This window comes from Pyxicephalus adspersus, chromosome 4 (assembly GCF_032062135.1).
Source record: "Pyxicephalus adspersus chromosome 4, UCB_Pads_2.0, whole genome shotgun sequence".
NCBI lineage: Eukaryota > Metazoa > Chordata > Amphibia > Anura > Pyxicephalidae > Pyxicephalus > Pyxicephalus adspersus.
In genome coordinates, this window is record NC_092861.1 from 63,408,471 (window position 1) to 63,415,897 (window position 7,427).

Consider the following 7,427-nt stretch of genomic DNA (forward strand, 5'->3'; position numbering starts at 1 on the left):
CTGGTGAGGTGTGTGGGTGGCATGGGCTGTGCCAGTCAGTGCAGTAATTCTATATGGTGCCAATTCACCAGACACTTATCATGCTGCCTGTAAGATGGATACAAGGATCATTATGTGTATTTCCTCCAATTACCATCAATGCCAATAATATAGGAAACTTGTGGAAATAGAAAGTAGTCCCCTTGTGGTTATACCCATGGCACCAAGCTGCATTCTTACTGGCAAAGCTGGTCAAATGTCAGCCAGGTGGTAATGAAGTCTATACCCCGCATGGATGGTTTTATCGAGTCCTCCAACCTATGGGCTCTCTACCATCTTCAATCTGACAAAACCAACCAAACACCATGCTAGAGAGAAGATCAGAACATCGGAGATGTAATGACCACTACCGGGCCTGCCGGAGAGGAATAGGAGCTTCCATCTGTAGGACCAAGTTATAACCCCTCCTAACTCTGAAGATCAATAAAGTTTATCACCAGGCCAAAACTTTCTTTTTTTTAGGATAGTGTCGGAAAGGTATAGAGGGGCTGTCAGGTTTTATTGCTGTTCTTGTCCTCTTAGGGGAGGTTCATCCACTTTGAATTTGACATTCATTACCGGTAGAACAATCACAGGTGGAGAATACTCCTATTTCATGTGTTTCAATGGAATTACAGGGAGTCCCCAGGTTACATACAAGATAGGGACTGTAGGTTTGTTCTTAAGTTGAATTTGTATGTAAGTCGGAACAGGTACATTATTTTAATAAATGCAATTAGGACAGATGTTTGCCTCAACATATTATTAGGCAGTGTGGTGTCAGTTACTGTATCAAATCCTCACTGTGCCTTAATCACAAACAAAGCAAAAATAAAAAGATAATTGCCTAGACATTCATTAATTTCTGGAGCAAGCTGTGCTTTGATGTGCAAAAAGAAACAACTGCAGACTTTGTCTTGGCCATTAAAGACTTACAAGAGCTTGTCAGTATGTCGGATGTCCTTAACTCTGGGTCTACCTGTATTTCACCCTCCACCAACAAATGTTTAGGTGAAACATTCACTGCTTTATAAATAGACTCCTAAGTGTTTGTATAGCCATGCTCTTTGTGTTTCTAATATAGAGAATAAGCTGATCCACTTGCAGCAGTGTTTGCAGAAGATCAGCCCTGTTTGCTTTAGACAATTAATCCCAGGATTTGGGGATCTTTGCTCATTTTGTTGACTTGTGTGTATTGGTTTAGATTAATTCTAAATAAAGGAGTATCTATAGCTTTTATTGAGATCATTAGCAATAAAACTTGGTTAAACACCTACTCAGCAGACACTTTATTAGGTACACATCGCTAATATTGGGTTGGAACCCATTTTGCCATCATTTTCCTCTGGGATTTTGGTTCATATGGACATGGTACCATCACACAGTTGCAAAGTTTTTAGCTTCACATCCTTTGTGGAAATCTCACAATTTACCACATCCCAAAGGTGCTTTCTTATGTTGGATCTGGTGAGTGTGGAGGCCATATGAGTACAGTGAAATCATTGTCCTGTTCAAGAACCCAGTTTGAGTTTTGTGACATGGAGCAATATGCTGCTGGAAGTAGCCATCAGAAGATGGGTCCACTGCAGGCATAGAGGGATAGACGTGGTCAGCAACAATACTAAGTTAAGCTGTGACATTTTTTATGATGCTCATTTATTTCTAAGTGGCCCAATCATTACACCACTACCAGAAGCCTGAACCATTGATATAGCAGGTTAATGCAGGATGACCTTTTAATCTGAATGTTGAAGAAGAAATCAAGACCTACAAAAGCAGACAATGGACCTGATTTATTAAAGCTCTCTGAGACTGGAGAAGATAGACTATCACAGGAGAACCTGGGTGATCCAGCAAACCTGGAATGGATCTGGTCCAGGATTGGAAACATTTTACAGCTAATAGCAAGTGCTTTTTAAAAATCCATTACATGTTTGCTGGATCACTCAGGTTCACCTATGTCGGTTTATCTCTAGTCTTGGGGAGCTTTAATAAATTGGGTCCATTTTTTTCCATTCTTATGTTGTCTAGTTTTGGTGAATCTGTGGGAATTGTAGCCTTAGGTGCCTGTGCCTAACTAATATGAATGGCACCTTGTATTGTCTTCTGCTCCTGTAACCCATCTGCTTCAATGTTCAATTTGTTGTGCATTGTCAGATGCTCTTTCTTACACATTGGTCGTAACGAGTGGTTATTTGTGTTGCTGTTGCCTTTCTATCAGCTTGAACCAGCCTAGCTATTGTTATCTGACCTCTGGCTTCAATGAGTATTTTTGCCCAGTGAACTTCTGCTCATTGGATATTTCCCCCTTTTTGAACCATTCTCTGTAAAACTCTAAAGATGGTTAGGCAGTTTCCGAAATATTCCAACCATCCCTCCTGACAAACCATGCCATATCCAATCCATAGACAATTTAAGTTTTCATACTTCTACTACAAGTAATCCTCGGGTTAAGTCACTGAAATCAGAAAAAAGCTTCCTGTGCTGTGCAGCAGTCCCTCAGCTTTGGGTGAAGTCTTCACTCTAGGAATAGTTACTAGTTCAGTAGCTGATACAAATCATTGTGACTTTACTTTCATAGACCTAACACATGATTCCACCTAACACTGATTCAGACTTTTGAATTTCAGTAACTTGTGGTAAACAATGTTTTCCAAAACTTATGATAATGCAAGACCTAGAACATATGGGCTGATTTTCACTTCCAGTCCCATATCTGAAAATATGATCTGAACTGAAGTAAATCTTAAGGGAATTCAAAAACCGACCAAATGTAAGCTACCAATTTCTTGGTTCTTAATTATTTGTGGACAGTTCACTACTTCATACAAGCAAACATTAGTTCCACTTTAACCCGTCCCTTTCAGGTAAGATCCAATCCCTGTATGTATGTGCATCAACATGCAGCTAGCTCTCCCTGAAAATGTATTCCTGCATACAGAAGAGAGGAACTGCAGTTCAAACATTGGTTGTGATATATTAAAGCTCTCCAGGACTGGTGAAGATAAACTATTATGGGAGAACCTGTGTGATCCAGCAATCTGGAATGCATGTGGTCCAGGATTGTAAACATTTGCCATCTAACAGCAAATGATTTTTAAGAAATCCGATTCAGGTTGGATGGATCACTCAGGTTCTTTAATAGTCTATCTTCCCCAGTCTTGAAGAGCTTTAATAAATCAGACCCGAGGAGTACACAGAGTAGGTATTTGCATGGAAACTGAAGAAATGTAACCAATCTTTATGTCTTTTGAGCATGAGAAAGCAATAAGTGTTTGCATAGACCTGTTCATCCTGTTACCTATTAATAAATAACTGAATGTAATTTTTTTAACACTCCTTGTGGAAGTGTAGGTATCACTGCCACTCCACTAATAATAACTATGTACACTTACATATTCATTGATATATTTAGCACTGATGTAACTAGAAAATGAAACATCACAACATACAGCATACAGGCATTTTGTATCAGCCTCTCCTCCCCCTGACTCATTCATGGCTTAATTTTTGCTGTGTCATTTTCTCTTGGCAGTTTTCTATACACATTTCCTTTCTGATCTCTGTGAATATTATCTATCCTGCTTTTATTTTAACACATTTCACCAAATGACTAGAATGATATTATTGTTATTTATTTATACAGCACTATCATCTTCCATAAAGCCATATAGACAATCGTAGTAAATAACTACCGTATTTTTTGCCATATAAGACGCACTTTTTCTTCCCCAAAACTGGGGGGGAAAAGTTAGTGCGTCCTATACGACAAATGTGTTAAAAAAAATAATCAAAATATTATACTCACCCGATACCCGATCCTGCGTGTGTCTCTGGCTGCAGCGTCTCTCTTCTCTCTTCTGCCAGCATCGTGTTTTCTCCTGTCTGTAAAGCAAAGCGAAAGAAGCCGGCACAGCGCCACCTGCTGTTCCCTGTCCTAACTGCCGTACAATAGAAAAAAAGCACAGAGTGATCAGAAGGGGAGTTTGAATGACAGAGTGATCAGAAAGGGAATTTGAAAGGTACAGAGTGATCAGAAAGGGAATTTGAATGGCACATGAGTGATCAGAAGGGGAATACCGGTATGAATGGCACTCGAGTGATCAGAAGGGGAATAATCTTTCAGAATCTTTTTTTCTAGATTTTCCTCCTTTAAAATTGGGTGCGTCTTATATTCCGGAGCGTCTTATACGGCGAAAAATACGGTAAACAGTTCATTCCCTATAGGAATGTCCAGAAATACATAATGTAAAAGCTAATTGTGAAAAACTCAATTATTTAGTTACATGCTTTGGTTGAACCATTACAGCAAAGACAAAACATTGATGGAAACACTAAGGATAAAGAATATGGCATTTTGTCTCATTGTTAAGAAAAATGCATTTTAATCTTGCTTCAAGATTTAATGGCTTCTGCCATGCTGGATGTGGTAAAGAACATAGTTCCAAAATTTTTTTATTGAAAGTATTTTTATGCCTTGACCTTAATTAATAGTATTGCTAGAATAGGTATTTGTTGAAAGGAAGGATAGGAAAAGTAGGGATTTTTTGTCAAAGAGATGTTTTATATTTAAATAGTATTAGTTACAGAATTCACACATATACATCTTTCAATATACTAGACACAATTTACTATAGTGCAATATTCTAGAGTTCACCTAGTATGTATAATAGGCATGTTAGACAAGACGCACAGAAAAAAATCTTTTTCTGGGGATAAATAGTATAGGTGAAAAAAGCCATTAGTAGCAGTATGAAAAGAAAAGGTAAACTGACTCAGATCGTGAAGTGTTTCGGCTAGTAAATTAGGCTGATGGTGCAAAGATTGCCTGATTCTTTCCTGAGAACAGTGACCACATCTAAATATTCTTTTGATTTGTTGTTTAGGTGAAGTTAGGCACGCTGTTATAAGCAGGTAGCAGCCATTGTCCTGTCCCTGCCGGCATCAATACCCAGCAATGCTCTGTGCACTTCAGATTGTGAGTACCTCTAAGGGAAACATCCTCATCCTCCTTCCACCACTGGTTTCTTTTTAGTAAGCCTACTCATGAAATACTCTTTCCTGAAACAACTCAAATCCCTTTACTACTATCTCAATAACTTATGGAAATTGGCCAAAATTTCGTACACCCATAAAATAGATTTGATTATCCACCTTTTCAACCCACTCCTTTCCTTTATTATTATTATTATTATTATTATTATTATTAATAATAATAATAATAATAATAATAAAAAAAAGTATTTATATATTGTCAACATATTACACAGTGCTGTACATTTTTTCATACTTAGAATTATCCCTCCCAGGTATCTAATACCAAGCTATCAGTGTCCCCGATAATCCCCAACCCTTACTTCAACATGTCCATATTCATAACCATTTTTCTGGATCTTTAAGTAAGTGATCTAAGTATCATTAGACACCTAATTTCATTACCTTTCAATTTCATGTAACCTTTGTCCGTAACACCTATTTATCTGATACCAGTCTACTCTCCGATCTTACCCACACATTTACCTTTATTCTCAATTAACCTAGATATGCACCCAACTACATCCACACAATAGGATATTGATGTTTGATATTTATATACTTTGCAATGTACATTACTGTAACTAATGCACCTTTATTCATACTACGTCTGTTAACACTTTGTATATTAATTTAATTATTATATTATTATTATATATATATGTGATGTTTATCTACACACCCATACTCTATTTTGATGTTATTAATGTAAACACTTTATCGTAAACAGCAACCTAAATCTGTCTCCACCTCCCCTGAGGAAACCCCTTTGGCAAAACACGTCGGGATCCAAGACAATTTATAACTTTTCTTTTCATACTTCTACTACAGGTAGTCCTTGGGTTAAGAGCATCTGACATACGGACACCTCCTAGAAAGAAAGGGGCTTCCCTGCTCTGCAAAACAGAGGCCTGAAGGGAGTGGTTTGCGTCACTTGCAGAAGAAATCTTTTGCTAAACACAGCTGAGGATGTGGGTGATCTTAATGACTGAGCTCTTCTGCAACATCTTGTAACTCTTCAATGACCAAGACAAACTCTGCAGCTGTTTCTTTTTGCATATCAAAGCACAGCTTGCTCCAGAAGTTAATGAATGTCTGGGCTCCATAAAAATTTTTTTTGCTTTGTGATTAACTCACAGTAAGGTTTTTATACAGTAACTGACACCATGCTGCCTAATAATATGTTGAGACAAACATCTGTTCTAACTGCATTTATTAAAATAATGTACCTGTTCCGACTTACATACAAATTCATTTTAAGAACAAACCTACAGTCCCAATCTCATATGTAACCCGTATAAAATAGATTTTTTCACCTTGACATTTTCTTCCCAGAAATAGAATTATCTGTGGGTCTTTTATCTCTATTATAAATACTAGGAGAACCCTGTCTAGTATATTTAAAGATCTATTTTGTATAATCTATAACTACCGTGTTTCCCCGAAAATAAGACCTACCCCGAAAGTAAGACCTAGCACTATTTTGTAAACCTGCCCTAATATAAGACCTACCCCGAAAATAAGACCTACCCCGAAAGTAAGACCTAGCACTATTTTGTAAACCTGCCCTAATATAAGACCTACCCCGAAAATAAGACCTAGGAGAAAAAGAAAATAAAAGCATACATACCGGTAAATTAAAAAAGTACTCACCAAGACAGCTCCAGATATCTGATCCTGCGTGTGTGTCCTTTATGCTGGCTGCAGCGTGTGTGTCTTTGATGCTGGCTGCAGGGCGTGTCTATTCCTGAGCCAAACTGAAAGTAAAAAGCCTGCACTGAACAAGGAAGCAAGCTGCTGATCCCTGCCCTAACGGAGATCCCTGCACTTAATTACGGGTAAGTGATCAGAAGGGGACAATCATTTCATAGTGATCAGAAGGGGACAATCATTTCATAATGATCAGAAGGGGACAATCATTTCATAGAGTGATCAGAAGGGGACAGTCAATGGCATAGAGTGATCAGAAGGGGATAATCAATGGCATAGAGTGATCAGAAGGGGACAATCAATGGAACATGAGTGATCATGAGTGACTTTCAACAATAAATGTGTACTGTAGTCTTCTTCATGGAAAAATAAGACATCCCCTGAAAAAAAGACCTAGTGTGTTTTTGGGAGCTAGAAAAAATATAAGACAGTGTCTTATTTTCGGGGAAACGCGGTAACACTATTTAAATATAGATATAATAAAGATCAATTTTCCTATTATTTTTTTCAACAAATAGCTTTATCAATTGAAAAGGATTGGCAAAAAAACAAAGCCTTAGTGGTTCCCTCCTTTATTTGGGGAAAAAAACACTACATTAAAGCATACCTAAACTACATAAAGGGTAGACAACTCTTTTATGTAAGGTAAATTTTATTTTTTTTTT

General features: G+C 37.6%; 1 long non-coding RNA gene across 1 annotated transcript; it reads left to right on the forward strand.

The window, feature by feature from the left end:
• Nucleotides 1–4,892: 4,892 nt before the first annotated feature.
• On the forward strand, nt 4,893–6,285 carry LOC140330054 (uncharacterized). The gene is made up of 2 exons (XR_011920591.1): nt 4,893–4,996; nt 5,884–6,285. It is a non-coding gene; the product is annotated as an uncharacterized lncRNA (long non-coding RNA).
• The last annotated feature ends 1,142 nt before the right edge of the window (nt 6,286–7,427 follow it).